This window comes from Micropterus salmoides, unplaced genomic scaffold (genome assembly GCF_014851395.1).
Source record: "Micropterus salmoides isolate LMB-PRFRI ecotype aquatic unplaced genomic scaffold, ASM1485139v1 Ms_hic_scaffold_6, whole genome shotgun sequence".
NCBI lineage: Eukaryota > Metazoa > Chordata > Actinopteri > Centrarchiformes > Centrarchidae > Micropterus > Micropterus salmoides.
Window position 1 is genome coordinate 36,958,847 of NW_024044348.1, and position 20,231 is coordinate 36,979,077.

General features: G+C 41.4%; 1 protein-coding gene across 5 annotated transcripts in view; it reads right to left on the reverse strand.

Annotated features, from left to right (window-relative positions):
- Positions 1–20,231, reverse strand: part of znf536 (zinc finger protein 536) — a 219,086-nt gene that overhangs the window by 123,057 nt on the left and 75,798 nt on the right. For all 5 annotated transcript variants that reach the window (XM_038701229.1, XM_038701230.1, XM_038701227.1 and 2 more), the window contains one exon: positions 16,672–16,771. The gene's annotated coding sequence lies outside the window, so the exon portion shown is untranslated. The remainder of the gene's footprint in view (positions 1–16,671; positions 16,772–20,231) is intronic.

Below are 20,231 nucleotides of genomic sequence, written 5' to 3' on the forward strand. Positions count from 1 at the left end.
ATTCTGCCAGGTCATTAGGATTAATAAATGTCTGGTGGCACCACAAGATCACATTACCAGGTAAGTCATGGATGTCTGATGTGGACAGTATCCTTGTTCTTTGACCCCTAAAACATCTGCTGGTACACTGAGGACGATGTGGAAGCTCCAGAAAATGCTGGTATGGACCTTTCTTTTGTCAAACTACTTTTATGTCATTTACTTACAGTCAGTACAAACTTAAATCTAAGTAAACCAAGCGCAAAAAATCAACCAAAGTAAAACTTTCAACTGTGGTTGGAGTAAAACTAACAAACTCTACATCAACACCCTCTTCAAATGATAAATTCCTCAATGTGACATGATGCAACAATAAAACAGTGCAATCAAAACCAATGACTCTAGTAAACACTCTTGACCTAACTGGGTACAGAGTTGCCTTCAAGACAAGTGTATGAAGTGTGCACGCACACACACACACACACAAACTCGGATGTGCGCCCCCAAGTCAGAGGGGTTATGACAGGGGGAAGGGGTGATGTTCAGCCTAAAGGAAAAGTTGGCTCTGTCAAGCTGTTTCATGCCATTGAGATGCAGGATCAACGACGAGCCTAGGAGACACACTCACACACACTCAAACACACAGAGCCCTGTAGCAGTGGGCTTGTTATGAGACTTGCTCTGCATCGTTACACTGCTGACCCCAGTTGCTTCAATGACTGTATGAATATCTAGTAGGCACCAACTCAAGCAAACAAAGCAAACAATCACAGATTTAGATAACATAAGTCCATAGAAGGACAATCTGAACTTTTAAGAAGGCTAAATGGTGATCCACAGCACTAATACACTCCTCTATTGAGTTCAGTCCATTTGAGTTATTTATTAGTTAGTCTATTGCTACACTAGATACACATAAGTATATATTAGGTAGCCTAATATGAGAACAAGAGCCAGTGTAGGGGTCAGAGAGAGACATCAGTATCAGCTTACAATTGCCCTATTACATCAGCATAAGTAACTGAATCCAAAGAGCTAACTAGCTTACAGAGAGACCCAATCACTCTGACTGGCTTTCCTCTACCTCTAGGCTTGGCTATGACTCTTTCCCATCCAGCTCAAAGCAGAATGCTCTATGGGTGTGCCTAATGTGGACTCACTGAAATGTCAAAGCATTATATATCCTTTTCCGCGCAGAGTGGCCCCTACGGGTTTAATTGACTATGCTGTAAAGTGAGTTTGAGAGCCGCGAGATGATGAAGATGAATATGTTTCATTAGAGGCAAAACAGAACCTGATGGCTGGAATTGGTATTGAGAGAGGAGGAAGAGTCTAATATGGATGAAACACACACTTATCCATTCCCAGTCCACAATGAAATCTCCATGCATAGCTTTCCACTACTTGGCTAATCACCTTCAGGGAACCTGCCAGGGTAGCAATTCATATTTAACATGTGTTCTTTTCACCTCTTTCCTTTTTTCTCCTTCTGGTTGGCCTCCGTCTTTCTCTGAACCAAACAGGGAAGGAACGAGCTTCCAACAACTGCCTGGTGACTTCAAATACTCGTCAAACAGAGCAGAAGACAGAGAGAAGAGAAGGGGCCCCGCTACTATCCCGCGGCCTTCGTTTACCAATTAAACTGAGTACCTGCTGACAGGTGGGTTGTCACAGTGTCTGCTTAGCCACCCAACTCCCCTCATCTTCCCCCCTTCTACATCCCATCACTTTCCATCTTGCTCTGTTGCAGTTTACCGCGTGCTGTGGAGAGGAAGCTCCTTGCACCTCCAGGCAAACGGAAGACACAGAAGAAAAGGAGGATATGGAGGAAGAGAGTGGAAAGTTTGGCTTCAACGCTCAACATTTAAGAGTGACAGATGATGAAAAGGTTATTAGAGTTAAGGTGAGAAGTGGAAAAGTGGAAAAGACGCAGCACAATTATTTGGATAATAATAGGACAGGTGATTTTGGTGGACACGACCAGGTCCTACTAGACAGATTCCTAATACTCTCCTTTGAAGACTGACTGAAATTGTTCCACTTTTTATCCTAAGGCAGAATAATATAACTGTAACTCAAGATTCCTGGGTTGATATTGTCACAAAATCTACACGGAACCTGCACACCTGCAACATTAACAGACTGTAGGTTTTGATAAATGTTCAATATATTGGCACCAACTTTTTTACATTTCTTCTCTCACTTTTTCAGTGACAGAATCTCTCACCAATAGCGTGTCTTTCCTGAAACACCGCAAGGAGGTTTGAAGACAGGGCCCCCCCCCACCACCACCGCCCCCCTACCAATTTCTCCTCTGTCTTGCCGTCTCAGAAACTCAGCCAGCCAACGAACACAACTGAGACAAAACATAACCATAATGGCTCATTAAAGGGAATGGAGACGACTTAGGCAAACAAAGCAGCCTTCACTGGGCTGTCACCGAAACTCCTGTGATGGTACGTCCAACCTCACGCTGGTGACAAGGAGGCAAAAATGTCTTCCTCCCACCAAAACTTGCTAGGCTTTGGAATGTTTTGACTGTGCTTGACGTGTCTCTGTATTTGTTCAGTGACAAAACTAATGCGCGCACAGCAGAGTGACAGACCACTGTGCTCCAGGGAGAGGAGAAAAGGTGTGTGTTCACTCTCATTTTCTCTCCTTTCTTAGAGAGGGGGTGTCATTCAAGAGGTACAACTTAACTGCTGAACGTATGCAAAAATGTCCCACTTCTACGGGGAGTAGAAGCACACTTACAAGTGTTAGAATCAGAGTAGGTTAACTTAAATTGAGTCAGGGTAATGTCTTGGGAGTATTGTAAAAGTCAGAGGTTTGTGTTATGGTTAGGGTTGAGGACTCAAGTTCCGTACATACAGATGGGTGACAAATTAAAGAAAAAAGAACCTACATAATGTTGTGGTATTGGTCCACCACAAGCTTCATTGCCCCTTGTCATAGCTTCTCAAATCCCTGAACTTTGCTGAAGCCATTCTTCCAAAGGATGTTCCCTCATTTGGTCTTTGATGGTGAAGGTGGAGAGAGCTGTCGAAAAATTTAGCATGCCCCCCCACAGATACAGGAAAACCTGAATGTGACCTCCCTTTCTTAAAACTTTTACAGTGGCTGCATGTCGAAAAAATACAACACTTTTCTATTTGCTTTATTGCTCATCTCTCCTTTAAAAATACATTGGCTATCTGATAGGCATTGTATTTTGAAAGGAGGCAGAAGAGCAGCTGATTGAGCAGGGCTCAACACAGACAAACAAGCCAATCATCAAGAACGAGTCACGGGCAGTCAGCACAGCCTCTGCTATTTCAAATTTCAAGAGTCATGTGCCCAGTCTGCGTGGCGGCCGCAATTGTGTAATTGCTGAGGTTTGTGGGTGCACGCAAGAACCATGCAGCGCCTCCTATAGCTGTACAATTGGATTGAAATCTGGTGACTGGGAAGGCAAATGCAAACATTTCCTACGTTCATCAAACCATTCAGTGACCCCTTTTACTCCGTATAGAAGCATATGCACAAATAAAAAATCTGTTTCTAGAATTTTTTTTTTCAGAACAAATGGACCACAAGTGGCCATCACATCAGTGTAAGCATCACAAATAAGTTACTAGTGATAGGGATTGCCCGCTAACCGGAAAATGGGCTGTTCAATCCCCAGCTGCTCCAGGCTTCATGTCGAAGTGTCCTTGGGCAAGATACTGAACAGCAAATTGCTGATGGTTGTTCCATCGGTGTATGAATGTTAGTTCTGTTTGAGCACTTAGGCTCTGTGTACGATGTACTGCAACTGTGCACAACAGAAAGGTTTTGTACTGGTGGCAACTAGGCATCACAGGCTTTTATATATATTCACTTATCATGGCAGAAATATTTTGAGAAAGTTTGTTCACATACCAAACTTATGACAGTGGATAATTAGTAGATAGAGACAAACAGTCAATACTCAGTAGAGTTCTTTTGGAAAATGTGTCTCACTTTTTTTCTGACTGAAGCTAGTGTGTACAGCTAATCCCATAGGCCGCCAGTGACCCAGCACCTACTGCAGTGAAAGCACAGTTGTATCTGCTTAGCAATCCTCCAGTAATTAAGGAAGGCCCACACCATGCCTAAACCGCTCCCTGACACAGTGTTGTGTCTGCACTGCATGGAGACAAGGAGTCATAAGAGGCTTAAGGCTCAGGTACCTGCCGCTCTGTGTGCATGTGTGTGTTTCAAGAATAGAGGGACAGAAGATTATAAAAGTGATCTGAAAAGTAAAATTAACCACCTTTACTGCTCTCTTAATTACTATGAAGTCCACCTCTGTGCGAGCAGTACTATAAATACACTCCAACTCCCAAGACGCCCTGAAAATCCAACTTGTAAATGAACGAATACACACACACACACACACACACACACACACCCTTTTCACAGAATGACCAAAAAATGAACCCAGTACATCTCAGAAACTGGGCCAAACCATATGTCCTTCTGCGTATTTTGGGATCAGACTAATTCATTTTGATGATAGCATAAAAAATGATATCTTCAAAAAAAGAATGAAAAAGAGGAAATTTGAAGACAGCAAGAAAAGACAAAGCTGGTGAGAGGAAGAGAGAAAAGGGAAAGCGACCACAGGAGGAAGGGCCTCTGGGAATGCATGTGATGAGTCCAGGTCTTAGGGGGAGTTCCAGGAGAGTAAAATAAGGTTGAACCACAATAGGATCACCATCCAGGGCAACATTACAATAAAAGTAGACATTTTTGACAGAGATAAAATGATCTGTAATTAGGACAAACAGCGGTAAAAGCAAGTTTCCTGTTTGGGTGTGTAAAACTGGTTTTTGTGTATTGCCAGGATGGCAGGAGTTAAAAGAGAAGAAAATAGGGAAAGAATGGGAGATAACTGAGATTTTTTTTATGTTGAGAGCAAGTGAGAAAGTGAGGAGGTGACCTATGGAAGGTTCAATGTTTCAGATAAAGTAGACAAAGTATGACATTGATGTTTAGAAAAGCAGGGGAGAGAGAAAAATAAAGAGGGAGAAAAAGGGAAAAAGGGAAAGTAACAAAGCAACCCACAAAGGGTCCATCATAAGGCAAAGCATTAAAAAAGCTGAGCAATTGAGGACATTTACTCAATGAACTTAAAGGTCCATGCCAGTGGTTCAACCCAGTAAATCCTATGCGCTTGCTATTTACATTTATGACCATTTCCCAATTCAAGTAGCGTTGTTATTTTTAAATGCTTTTGCCTACCTTCCAGGGGCCCATTGGTATCAGTTTGTTTTATCACACAAACAAAATCAACTTGAAGATACTTGAAACTTGCTTGACACTGCTAATGCATCATAATAAAACAGACCCACTCAGGTTTTTGTAAAACTCACTTAATTTTTAGTGTTATGGTGTCAAAATGACTTTTGAGTCATTTGTGGATGTCTTCCTTGTGGTGCACTGATGTGCTTAAGTGAATGTCTGACAACAGTACGTCGTCATTCAGCTACCACATAGCAACAGTTGTACAGTATGAGTTTGAGCCAGACTAAGGAGGAAATGTTGGTGAGGTGAGAAGAACAGAACAGAACAGAAAGGGTAAGAAACGAGGACACTATTGCTCTACCAGAACACTGGCCTCTGGAACTGACACACGGCAGCTGGTGGTGCAATCGTAATACGTGCCAAACTACACAATCCACAATGGCATGTTTTTCTGTTGCACTTCACTGTTGGAGGAGCAAGGTGGCGATGCAGTGGATGAACCTATATGTGTGACAAGCCATCCTGATTTCAGCACTGTCTTGCAAGTACACAGTAAAGTTGACCAAGGTGTGCATTCCTCCTAGCTGGAATGTTTCGGTCAGTAATGTGGGTTGCTTCACAAGGCAGAGTTATTCCAATGGAACTAAGCAAAACATCGGCCCTGCTAAACAATCCAACACAGAATGAATGTATATCTCTGCCGTGGAAATGAGGGTGAGGATAAAAGATTGTTTTACGAGCTAAATCATAATTACGGTGAGTTATAAATATGGACGTGTGTTCGGCGGCCAAAACACAGAATTTTAATGTGGACAATTCAGCCAAATATTACAACAGCTAAAAATTGGCAGCACGCTTTGGGAAATGACTGGCACTAAGGGAAGGTGTAAATCGATAGTAGATATTTGGCTTAAACATAGGTTAAGTACAATTTTGAGCTAATTGTACTTGTTACGCTACTGTATACATGTACTCATTATTGAACTTTTTTATTATTATTATTATTATTATTATTATTATTATTATTATTATTATTATTATTATTATTATTATTATATAGCAAAATGTAGCAGTTAAAATTAGCTCCACTTAAACCAATCTCTCACATTCAGACATTACTAAAATAATGCAATAATATAACAATAATAATATATTATCACCATAATGACTTATTTTACTTTTGACTGTACAAACACTGGCCTGTTTCTAAAAGACAACTTAAACAAACAAACAAAACCCCTCACTACAGTAGGTGGATTTGAACTACAGATTCAAATTGTGTCTAATTCAGTCTTCTCCAATCTCAGTGCCATTATGTCAGAAAACACAACATAATTGTCTTTCAGTTGACAAGAACTAAAAATACACAGACAATAGCTTTGAGATGAACAGAGGCAAAAATAAAGGAGAGAAAATGTTTTGTCCTTCAGCCATGTTTTCACTTCACTTTCCTACCCCATGCCAGTGACTGCAGAATAAATGGATATGTGAATTAAACCCCATTGTTTTAAAAAGATCTGCTGCTAAATTTAGGCGCCACTCTTGTTCTCCCCCAATGTGAAAGAATGTGCCAGTTATGTTATGTTTGTGTGTTTTATTTTCTGCCTTTCCTTTAGCCCTCATTGTAATCTTGGGCTACATATATCCCATGTTCTTTGAACAAGTGTTAGTGGTGTATCTCTGCATGTGTCAAGACAAAAGAAGAAAAAAAAAACACATACACACACACATAGTTCAGCCATGCGATTTTTGCAATTAGAAAAGACACAAAAATAATTATTCTGCAGCGCAGTCAGTCGACATATCCTGAGTCGATGATGCACGGATCACGTGCTTGATAAAAAAGGTTAATCAGTTGTTAATCAGAGGATTAATAACTTGTTATTTTCTTTACAAAACCATTAATATTATGCCATAAATATTTAATGTTGATAGGTCTTTTTTTTTTTGGTGGGAGAGATGTTGTGGGGTGGGGGTGATATGTGCTTGATGATGCAGGGCAGAGTGAGCAATATCCAGGCATTTATGTGCATTAATCATGCTTTGGTGAAGACAAATAAATTCATTCATGTTTATTAATACAACCTTGGAGAAAACAATACTCTTTACATTATTCACTGAGTTATTAATAAAGGATTTATGAACAGGAGGACCACATGAAAGAGACTGGGGATCAGGGAGAAAGAAAGGCAGACAAAAAAGAGGGAAGAAAAAAGATAAAGAGAGCTGAAGAGGGAGGTCAGAGTCACAAAGCCAGGAGCAAAAGTTCATTAATGTTTAGGATGGAAGGGGCACAAATGTTTGGGGAGGGGATGAAGTGTGTGTAAATGTATGTGTGTGTGAGTGAAACAGAGTGAGAGTAGTCCAACCCTGGAAAGCTGGGGGTTAAACAGAGATTTTCAGCCCTCACTCTTTCTCCTTAACAAATTACCCTGCCTGTTTGCTAATCAAAGCAAACAAATATTGCTTTTCATTCGCTCCATTTGTTTGAATGAACATACAGACATTCCCAAAATACTCATTCCCAGCTCAAATGTAATTAAATTGTGCCTTTAGTGAAAACATGCAGTGGTACTCCAATTAGTTGTGTTTTTTGTCGTTGGGTAAAGATGCAGAATGGCAGCGGGTGCGCCCCGGGCACCTCGGTGTCCCGAAATGGAAGTATGTCTTGACGGGCAGGGTGGGGTGGGGGTGTGTGTGTGTGTTTGTTTGACAATGTTTGGGTGCACAAGGTTGACTGCAATAACCAAAAAAGGCTTTGCAGAGTTGGTGGATGATTTAATGATCTGATGATCTTGTATTTGTCATGGTATTACTATCTTGACAAACATTGACATGTAGGGTGTGTAATGTGTCCATGTGCCTGTCCTCACAAGAAAAATAGCAGTATAGGTTACTTGTTCAAGTGCTTAAAATTTTACAATGTTGAATTCATTTAACCGCAAGGATTCTTTGGGCACCATATGACCCACTAGAAAGCGGGCAGTAGAGACCTGACAGGAGATGAAATGAGAAAGGCCTAAACCTCTAAGCACAAAAGTAGTTGCATCCAAACCACAATATTTCCCTTATCCTTCCCAAGTAGTTTTCATGCCTGCAGAAATCTTATACCACAGCAGTAGCAGATCAGCATTGATGTTGGACAATTCTGCAAAACTGGTCGAGTTGGATTCAACAACAAGGTTTTCTTTTACATCAGATGACAACATTTAATATACTGTATATATATTGCAATGTAAGCTAGCTGACGTAAACTTATGGTTTGGGTTAGGCAACAAAAACACTTGGTTAAGGTTACGGGGAAATTGTAGGTACAACAAAAAGGTTAACATTAAATACAGGTCTGTGATGGGAGGCAAACTACCAACTACAGGACTATCCACCACCTTGACTTCCACAACCGTATTTTCTGCGTAGCTACTAAAAAATGGCAAAGCCAAAAAGTGATTTTTTAGGACAAAAAACTAAACAGGAAGAAGAGCTACAAATACCTTTGTTTCTCTATTTCTACTAACATTCAGTGATGCCACGAGTGTCTCGTATCCATCTTATAATCGTTGTCTTTCTCTCCTTTTCCGTTCTGCTTCTTTGTCTTATGCTCCAAATTGTGTTTTTATCGAAGGGCTATATAGATCGCTTGGCAAAATGTCATCCGTCAAGCTGTCGATGAATCCATCCTTTCATTTAATGATCAGCCTACCTGATATGCATTTTACATGGCTCCATATACCTTTAATGGGAATCAATGGAAAGCAAATAACGCTGGAAGCCAGTAAGCTGCATGTCGGACAGACGTGTATGCCGGTTATTTGTCAATACACATCGCTCTGTTGTGAGCTGTGTGGCTTTGTTCTGTGTACGCCTGGATGAAGGTGGCTGCAAAGGTGGTTCACTGTGGGTTAGAGACTGGCTTACATATGAGTCTGTACAATCCCGCTGCTACATTCTCCCACTTGCTATGTCTTCATAAACTAAGAGAGTGAAAGAGACAGAAAGAAAGGATAAGGTGGAAATGATGAAGGCAGAAAGAGAGAAAGACAATTAATGAAAGAGGTGGAAGAGATGGAGAGCAGGAGGCTTAAATAGAATGAAGAGAAAGGGCCAAGAAGGGAGAGGGAAGGGAGTGACGGCCATTGGACATGGTTTCAGTTAAATACTGATTTCATCATACGATTGGGGAGGAGGGGGGTGGGTGGGGGGGTGATGGTGGCTGTGGTTGTGGCAGCTCTAAAACACATAACTTTTTACGAAGTGAAAATCAAATATTAAAAATGACAGGCCTTATAAGTGTGCTGAGTGAGCTCGGGTCACGGAGGGAGGGAGGCGCGGGCGGCTTGTCAGCTACTATCTGTCAGGGCGAATTAGAAACAATCAGGGCCGAGTGAAAGGGAAGGTGATTGTTATTAAGCGGCGGGGCCCTGCGAGCGAGCGCCCCAGATGTGGCCGTGCATATAAAAGAACAGGAAGCTGGCAGTTTAATTCAGGAAGCTTGCAGAGTGTGAGCGAGCAATGCCACAAAGGAGGAGAGGGAGGGTGCTGGGAGGTGGGGGGGGGGACAAAGGATATGAGGGGGTTGGGGCTTCTTGCTAATATGCTGGAAGTTACTTTGATAACAAGTTAGGCCTTTTGTGGAATTGTGGAATGATGCGCCTTCTTATTTTTTTTTTTTTTTGTTGCTTTTTTTCCTATGCTAATCTATCTCTGTCCATCCCACGTGGTGAAGTGGCGGGTCAGCCCACAGAGAGGGCAGTAGGAGGAATCACTGGCGAAATCTAGATAGGTCGTCCTTAACACACACACACGTAAGAGAATGAGGTGGGAAAAGACAGCCAAGCCCATATATCAATTACAACCAATATTTCAATTATATCCTGGGAGGATGATGGAACGGAGAGAGAAACCCCTGAGCAGATGTGTGTGTGTGAGTGCGTGAGCTCCTGTCTCACACCCAATCCCCCGGAATCTTTTTTTTCCCCTTTTATAATCACCTGACAGTCCCTCCATGTCTTCCCCTGAGCTGCTGTCGATGTTTGGTCTACGTGCACTGACTTTTTGTGGACAAGCACACTGATGGACATGGACATGACTCGCTTTTGACTCCTTTGTTGTCTGTTATCTGTCAAGCTGCCCTCCTACCCCTCTAAAACCCCTTTGAGACATCAACGCCCACAGATCCTTATCAAGGAGAAGGGGAATGAGAGGGGTAAGGTGGGGGTTGCTGGGTAAGGTGGGGGTTGTCAAGGGAGGCTGGTTGATGAGTACATTACGTTCAGGGGATGGGTGGGGGGTATTTGAATGATAGGGAGCAACAGTTATCTGCCAAGAGTCTGCAGACTCAAAGCCACATTGGCCGTTGTGACACTTTGAGAGCCACACCGGCACACATCGTAACTTTTCATTTGTTAAATGGTTATCAAACACAGTCTATTCAAATAATTAGGAATAATAAAAACTTATTATTCCTAATTATTTGAATAGACTGAGATAGATTTACTAGAAGTTTTTTGACCATACTGGGAGCCAATCGCCGTCTTCCTCTGAGACAGAAAGTCAAGTGGATCCATTGCCTCTCAAATAGTTTCACTTAACACCGGTTACATGAAATCAATGTGAAGTACAGAAGAAAGAGCAGAAATGAAGGAGGTTGTTAAGATAGTTTCTTTCATATAGTGCCTCTGTCTCGGAGCGTGAAGAGCTTTGATTTCTATTTACTTTGTAGTGAGAGATATCGCAAGAAATTATCCCTCCCCTTAAGAATCACTGATCATCCAATAGGTTGAAATCCAGCAGGCGTGTCACATGCTCTCCTTTTCTCTCTCTCTGTCTCTTCTCTCTCGCTTGTCGTCTTTATTGTGGTGATCAGTCGAACAGTCGCCTAACACAAGCAGTCTCTGGTTTCCACCTCCCAGGTTTTTCTCTCTGTTGCTGCTGCTGAAGTAACGGAGGTTATATGGTGTTAAACACGAAGCTGCTAAACGTTCCCCAAGGTAATAACAGTCAGTGTATATACAGTAATGTGCTGCACGGCGACGGGAAGTTGCTGCCAAGTGTGGAAGCAATGAAGATGGAAAGAAAGAGGCGAGAGGGAGGGTGAAAGTGGAAAAAAAGGAGAAGAAATATAATAATTAACAGACTAAGAGGTGAAAAAGAGAGAACCGAAGGGTGCAATTAGGACAGAGGTGGAAGATGGGTAATTGCTAAAATGGAGGTATAAATAAAGACAATGAGAAGTTATACTGATGTTGCTCTGTTTTTGACACTGTTTCATGCTGGCTGGTGAGGGAGGACAGGTGCATGCGCTGTGGTTGTGATAACATGGGTTTAAATCCTGCTTTGAGTCATGTCAGCCCTTTCATCTTTTTATCCACTACTGTTTTAAAACTCTCAACTATCTCCCGCCTGTTGATTAGACAGCTAATTCTCTTCTGTCAAGAGATAAACTAAACTAGAGGCTAGCTGACATCAAGTGAGCCATTAGCAAACCTAACAGTTAACATATGTAAATCGGTTAAATGTGTTTAGTAGTATGTATGTAACATCAGGTGAAGTTTTAATAGAATTTTTTTAGATTTTATACCCCAAATCTGCATTTGGCAACGGTCCATGCAAACTCATTAAAAGCCCAGCGATATATTCTTTCGTCACATTATGTCATAATATTCTTTTAATGAGAAGTGAGTTGTAGTAGTCAATTTTTAAAAGACATCTCTGGATTACATTTTGCGCCAAAAAGCTCTACAATCACAACTGTGATTTGTAGAGTTGGATTGCACCCTGTACAGAAGTTGAAAGTGTCTCTCCCTTTGACTGACCAAGCTAAATGTTTCTCTTGATGATCAGTGTAAATGTTTAAAGATGGTGTGCTATATTTAAGGTATATGACGACGGCAAAGCAGTGGCATAGGAGAAAGTCAAAAGTGAAAAAAAAGATACAAACAGTGTGGGAGGTGGGAGTTGGCCCCCTCCCCAAACCAATCCAACCCCCCTTTTTCTCCAGGAGGCCAAATCCAGGCCATGTCTAAGATTTCACAACGATTAGCGAGGGAGGGATGAGGAGGGATATAGAGATGTACTAGAGCAGCATTAGCCATTAATCACCAAGGAGGGAGGGAGAGGGAGAGACAGAGAGAGAGAGTGATAAAGACTGTCCTAGCATGGCTCAGCATGGGACTTGTACTTTTGCTGTCTGGACCTCCAGGGGTCTTGTGTTTGACTGTGGAAAGTGGCTAAGTAGCAGTAGCCTCCTAATCCTGGGTCACTGGGAATATACACACCATTAGAATGCATCTTATCAATTTATTACCAAATACATTTCTATGTAAATGGTGTATTTTGCGGTGGAATAGCATTTAATCATGTTTAGAACAGAATGTAAAGTTTACATTGCTGAATATTTTGTCTGTAATGACAGCTGGCATTTAATTTTCTAATCTGGATAAATGACAATGCTTCTCTGCATCTATAGGATTTCTTTTTTGTTCCTCATCAACATGTGACTCAGCTGTTCTGTACATCTCGTGTTAGACTCTCAGCTCTTTGACACGTGTACTGTCACCTGTCAAAATGACTGTTACCATAGTAGCAACCATTTTGTTAATTTGCTGGAGGTTTAATGTCAACCAAACCCACATAAAATGTACACATGGTGTTCTCTTCCTGGAATTGACATGTAACATCTGGGAAGACTGTTGTTCATCAACATATCACCTTCCCAAAGACTTGATAAATCATCCTAAAAATTCTGTTGTCATCTTTTTGTAAGACTCAACACCCAACGACTTACACAACCAAATAAGTAAAAACAAAAAATAGGAATGGTTCTGAAACAAATTTTCTGCCACATCTACAGTTATGGTTTGGTTAAGCACAAAAACTACATGGTCAAGGTTATGAAAATAATGTGGTCACAAGAAATTCTCATCACAAGGTCCACTTACTAACACGTGGCCAAGTATGGAATTTTGTTCACATGATAATGGACAGTCTTACATGGGGGTGATTGTAACTGCTGTCTCTGTTCAAGGATGGACAGGGGTTATGATCAACCCCATGTATGAATACCTGTTATCAGGTGACTAAATTACATGCTGAGGTCACATGACTCCATCCACTGAGGCAGGCTGTGAAATGTAAGGCAAGGCAACTGCATTTATATAGCACAATTCATCCATAAGGCAGACTCAGTGTGCTACACATAAAAACATGTTATTCAATATATAAAATCAAGAGGTATTTGATCATTTAAAAAGAATAAAATCAAAATGTAGTGCAAGGTTACAGCTTAGAAAAAGTTTGCATGACACTTTCTATTACCCCTCTGGTCGGTCATCACGCGCTACAATTATTTGACATGTCTCTTTCTCTCAGAGTATATTATATGCATGGTTTGTGGTCTACTGTTTTTAGTCTGGATTAAAGTAACTGGAAATAAGTGAGAGTCTCAAATCTTCTGGAAGTTTATTCCAGCTATTTGCTGCGTAGTAACTAAATGCTGCTTCTTCGTGTTTTGTTTTGACTCTGGGGACAGTCAACAGACCGGTCCTAGATGACCAGAGGGGTCTAGTGGGTTCATATCGTAAAAACATTTCAGTGAGGTATTTTGGCCATAAACCATTTAGTGATTTATAGGTGAGCAGCAGTATTTTGAAATCAATTCTCTGACACACTGCAAGCCAGTGCAGGGTTGAAATGTGTTCAGATTTTCTGGTCTTTCTTAGAACTCCTACAGCCGCATTCAGTACAAGCTGTTGCTCCTTGACAGCTTTTTTAGGGAGACCTCAAAAGAGACTGTTGCAATAGCCTAACCTACTAGTAATAAAGGTATGAACAAGTCTTGTTTGGCCATGAGTCCTCTAAGTCTTGTTTAAGGTAATAGTAGGATGACAAGGAGTCCAGTGAGCTAACTTTTAGCGTTTTTCTTTGGCACCAAACATAACGTTTTTTGAAAACGCCACTTGTTGTTCTGAAAACGCCTAGCTGGCAGCACTAGGGTGTGCTTTGGAGGCGCAGCGTTTTTTTCAAGACGCTTTGGTTGTTAAGATACATAATTTCCGTGGAGGTGATGTGCTGCAAGTAGGCTACCTAATTTTACTGAATATAAAAATGTCACCACAAAGTACATAGGCCTACTTGCTCTGGCCCTTGCTCTGCATGAAGAGAAGGCTGAAACATGTAGAGCGAGGGAACGGACTCGTCGTACTCAGGTTCATGAGATTTTGCGGGCAAGGAAATAACTCGGCAAGGAGGCACATTGTTTCGTTCAAGAGCTGAAAAAAAAGCTGGCCTAAAGGGAAAACGCTTTGGTGGACACAGGCCCTTATTTAGTTGAAGAAAAGTCTGCCACAAGTCACTGACTTGATCAATGCATTGGTAATAGTGCTAAATAGATTTGAGTGTTGTCCGCACAACTATGGTAGGCAATGTTGTTATTTCGCATGGTCTGGCCTTGCGGGAGCATGTAGAAGTTGAATAGATATGGCCTTAGAATTGAACCTTTGGGGACTCCACACGTCACATTAAATAGCTCATGTACTTGGAAATTCTTGTGTTGTAGATAAGACTTCAACCAACTTTAGACTGTACTGGAAAGCCCAACCCAATTTTTCAACCTGTCTTGGAGTGTATTTATTAGAATGTAATCTAGTATTGAGTGGACAACAATGTCGAATGCTGCACTAAGATCCAATAACAACAGTACTGAAATTTTGCCGGAGTCAGTGCTAAGACGAATATCATTTAGAACTCTAATAATTACCGGTATGGTCGGTCGCTCTCTCTCTCTCTCTCTCTCTGTGCATGTTGTTATCCATTAGCCAATATTTAATACAAGTAATATCCATACTGGTTGAAACAAACAATTTCATAGATGCTCATTTCCCATCTTTGCTAAGCAAGACTTTTGTGTGAAAGGAATTAAAGGCCTGTCCCTGTTCCAAATATAGGCAGGGTGAGTTCAGTAATGGAAGCAAATAAAAGCTCGGGCAATTAATGGAAGTTTTACAGTAGGTTTCTTTAAGCCTTCTAGATACAAAACAATACTACCGTTTTTCTGGCGAGGTCAGTCTCCAATTCCAAAATATTCTTTTAAAACTAAGTAAATACTAAAATATCATGAATAGAAAAACAATTTTGAACGAAAATCAGGTGTAAAATGCAAAATACAGCTTTGAATATTGTTGTGATGGATATTAGAAATTATTTAACGACAGGACATCTCTTCAACATGTAACTGTTAGCATAGCTATTGTACCGCTTGCACATATACTCATCTATCTTTCCTTCTATGACTAGATAAAAGTGAAGATGTTTTGCTGAACAATTGTTTCCACTTGTGTGCAGCGTGATCATCACAACCAGCCTTATCATATTTTACTGTGAAACAGCATCCCTGTGGTGGGAGGCAAGGTGAAACAGGGTGACCATAAAACCAGAATGGCCATCACTTAGTGTTCCCTGCATCCCCCCTTCCACCCCCCACAGCCTACCCCTCCTCCCTGCACCCATCCCTCTCTTCTTATTTTATTTTTTTTATTTTTTTTCCCCCTGTACTATGAATAAATTTAGTCTGTCCCGGACATGAAAATGTCAAATACCTAAAATACACCTAGGCTAAATAGCATATTAATTTTTAATGCCTGCTCATCCTATGCTGCTATTCTCATATCAGGCCTGTCTGCCAACAGCTGTTGCTGGCACTCTGGCTGGGAATTTATCATCCATCTAGCTAAAGGAGGGGAGAGAAGGAGAGAATAAAAAAAGAGATGGGAGACATTGTTCAGAAGACAAGGAAAAGGGGAGGGACATATCTATGTTTTCATGGATCCCTACCTTGCATTTATATCACCTACACCTCGCAACTTTCTTACTTTGATATACGAGTGGGATTCAATTACACTAATGCCAAACATAAATTGTTCAAGATTCCTTCCTTTTCCCCACTTCGTAGGACGTTATAGCGCAAGCCTCCTCATACATAAAAGAGAATAAGGAGCAGAGTGGTGACATTGACGCTGAGGTAGTGACATTGGGGAGAGCGGCAGAGGGAGGCGAGATGCACTGAAGCAATGTGCCAGTGTGGGTGTTGAATGCCACCCATGTGCGTTTTTAGGTGGCATGTGGTGGATGATTATCATAGATTATCACAATCCAGATTGTTACAAGTTCTGTCTGCGCACATAGCAGCAGTGTACTGTAGCTGTGTGACTGTCTCTGCGTGCGTGTGTGTGTGTTTTGGTTTAAGACAGAGTGCCTTTGGGGATAAGACTAAATGGTGAGTGAATGACGAACAGTTGGAGTGTGTGAGTGTATGTGTGCATTTACTTGTGTGTATGTGTCTTGTTCTTTTATCGTTACAGAGTGAGAAGCAAATAGCATGCACAGTTTAGAAAATCTTCATGTTGAGGACCTTTTGCTACAGGCTAAGGTATGAATTGTGTGTGAGCTTACCTTAACACTCCAACTGCATACTGGAGTGCAACCTGTCTGTTAGGATCAAGAGGCCTCTCACTGTCACTCCTGACTGACTGCTGCTCACTGGAATGGCCACCTAGAGGGAGAAACAGAGGAGGGGGGAAGATTAGTGGAGGAGGTGATAATGAAATATAGACCTGAAGAGGTAAAGAGGAAGATGGACAGCATGAAGAAGGAGACAGTGATGTGTGGAAAGGAAGATGGAGATGGGGTGTGGGCGGTGGGGGCAGAGGGGGTCGATGTCAAAATGAAAATCTAACAAATTCAGTGAGCGACGCTGCAGAGGTCAAGGGAACGCAGCCGAAAAAGGTTAAAGATGAAATCAAAGCCAGCGCACTGCGGTGCCCGGAGGCACAGCTGAAAATCTATCCCTCCAGGGCAAGGCCACCGCTGACGTGAGGCACACAAGAAGCTAAATACTGCACGCCACTCGGGGATCTTTCATTTTCAACCGATCAATAAGGGCTTATATTTATCAGGGCCTCTGAGCAGCTGCCACGTCTGACAACCTCCACTTCATTTTTGCACTCCTCCTCTCCTCTTTTCTCCTCCTCCTCTTCTCTTCTTCCTCCCCCTCCTCCTCACCCTCGCACGCTAAATTGAGCCCCATCGACCATGAAAAGGGGCAGAGACCCTGGATTGCCATTAACCCCCCTCGTGCCACTAGTCTGTCTAACACACACACACACACACACACACACACACACACACACACACACACACACACACACACACACAAAATGCCCCGGAGATACAATTCTGCTAAAGGTCTGTCTCCCCCTTCTTTAAAGAAACATGCCTTATCATTATGGCCTTGGCACAGACACCAGCACCTCTTCATGTCTTTTGTTCCTCAAGCTGCCCATGCCACCCAAGACACACACACACACACACACATGCACAAAGACAAACAAACATGTAGACATACTGCCCTGCCACAACCTGACTTTGAATTTCTACCATTTTGGATAATTTTTGTAGCAAATTTATTTCAAATAACAAAAATATCCAATCCCAAATTACCACTATAAATCTGAGGAGCATTATGATAAGCGGAAGATTGGGTTTAGGGGTCTGAGTTAAAATAACTGGCTGTCTAATCATCTGCACAACAATATTTGCTGTGAGGCATTCTAAATAGATTATCGCTAGTCCATCTGTGTCATCATTGATTTATAAGGCATTAAGCTGCTTGGGGAAGAGAGAGGGCCTTGCCTTCTCTGGTGTTAAAGGGGCTTCTTGTTGAAATCAGGGGCACGGCAATGGAACAACTGTGGCACTCGTCTAACCTCCCCTTTAATCGTCAGGCAAGAGGAAGTGAAAATAGGACGGGCGTATCTGTTTTGTTTTTTTTTTCTTCGAAAAGGGAAGTATGAATCCAAATTTTCTGCATCTCTTTTTGTTTGCCGATACAAAGAGACTGGGAGGAGGGAAGGAAGTACAGGAAAAATACACACTGAGAGAAACAAACAGCACACACAAACACACATGCACATACACACATGCAGAAAAAAAAAAACAAGGGACATCATTAACATATGAATGCTATATGCAAATGGTAGGGAGAGAGCAGATGTTGTTGCATTTAATTGACCTATATGTGAATTGCATCCAAACCTTTCAGTGTGTGTTCTGGGCCCACTGAGTACAGTTTTGACTGGCTTTCTAGTACCACTCAACATATGAGCAGGGAGCACAGCCATTTTAGCAGTGTTTAAACATAGAGAGGGAGATGACTGAAAATAGAATACAATAGAATTGTAGGAAGAATAAGCGTCTTTGCTGAAGTTTCATCAAAACACATTGTCCCTAGTTCATCCTTGATGCCTCAGTGATGGCCTCTTTGCAATGACTGATTGTATTTTGCTTACTAACAGGTGGTGGTGTAAAGTACATTTACTTAAGTATTATATTAAGTATAATACAATTTAGAGGTAATCCACTACATTCATTTTAGTCACCAGTTACTTTAAAGATTCATATTTAACATAAAAATCATTTGATACAGATTGTTACAGACTAACTACCCAGGAGTCTGTACAATAGCCAAAATAGTGAAATGTAGTGCCCCCCACAACTAGCAACAACATTAAAATGATGCTTACATGTTAAAACAACTATAATATAATTGGCTGTATATAATACTGTATAACTCCTTTTAGTTATAGTTAAGATTGAGTTGACTTGGTGACACCTGCGGTAACAGAAACTGAGTGTTTCATTACTAATACAGGTACCAGCAACTCTGTCTTCTAACAATTATGTTTAAACATTGCCTTTTATCAGCAAGCAGAAAACAAAACAATTCTTGGACTTGGGGAAAAATGTGATATATGGGGAATTGTATTTCATGGCTGGCATGGCACCAATTAGGAACATTCTTTCTGATGGCCAGCGGGGGGCGACTCCACTGGTTGCAAAAAGTCTGATTGTCTAGATGTCAATGACAAAATGACCATACTTTCCACTGGATTTATTACCTCGGTAAAAACTTTCCTAATGAGTTTATCATCTCATTTCCTAGTTTCAAGTCTCCTTCAATACAGCATGATGTTCATTTAGTAAAGCATGGTCCCATTTAGAGGAAAATAAACAATAAAGCAGGGTATGCTTTAGGGTGTGGCTGTCCTTGTGATTCACAAGTCGCTACCACGCTGAAAATGTCAGGCGTAACAATGCATATCTTTCCCAGCTCCACCCTCTTATCCAAATATGGTCACTTGGGGTTCCAAAAAACAAAGTGGTGCCAATGTGCCAAAATGGGTCAAAGTCGCTCATGCACTGGATTTTGTCTCGTCCAGTACATGCAGAAATTCCTTGTGACTCCCTTTTGCATGGGTACACAATTTAAAACCTGCACCGGAAAGGCAGACTTTGCTAGTAACAATGAAAAATGCTGCAGAATGTAAATACTGTGACTGACTGTAGCTGAAAAAATACTGACCATAAATAGTATTAAAAATGGGGTTTAATATTGTTCAAATTGTAAGGGTTATACCCCTTTCTAACTTCAACCTGGAGCAGTAGTATAATGGAGTATTTTTACATTGTGGTATAACTATTTTTACTACCTCTACTACTTGTAACAACACAGGCAGCCTGCCAAGGCCCAGATATAAGTAGTTTTGAAAGTCATATTTAGCCCTACCACGGCCCTCCAACTACATTTTATTCTGCAGGTAGAGTAGGAGAAATGCAGAGAAAAAAAGGCGAGAAAGTCACACATTTTACAGTGCAGTGTCTGCATGGGTGAGCCATGAAAAACACAGATGCTATTTTCATCTGGGCCTCTGCCTTTCTTTTTTATTCTTTTCTTTCCCCCTTCTCTCCCTCCTCTTTTATTCTCTTACTATATCCCTCTCTTTCCACCACCCCAACCTCCCCCCATTCTAGGGAATGTCATTAAATTGTATTAAATAGCCTTTGTCCAGGGGGCAAGGACCACCCGATATATGATAATACATTAATGCCCCTGTGTAGCAGCCACTGAGCCGAGACCATCTTAAGAACAAGCGTGTTGTGTGCCATTGTGTGTG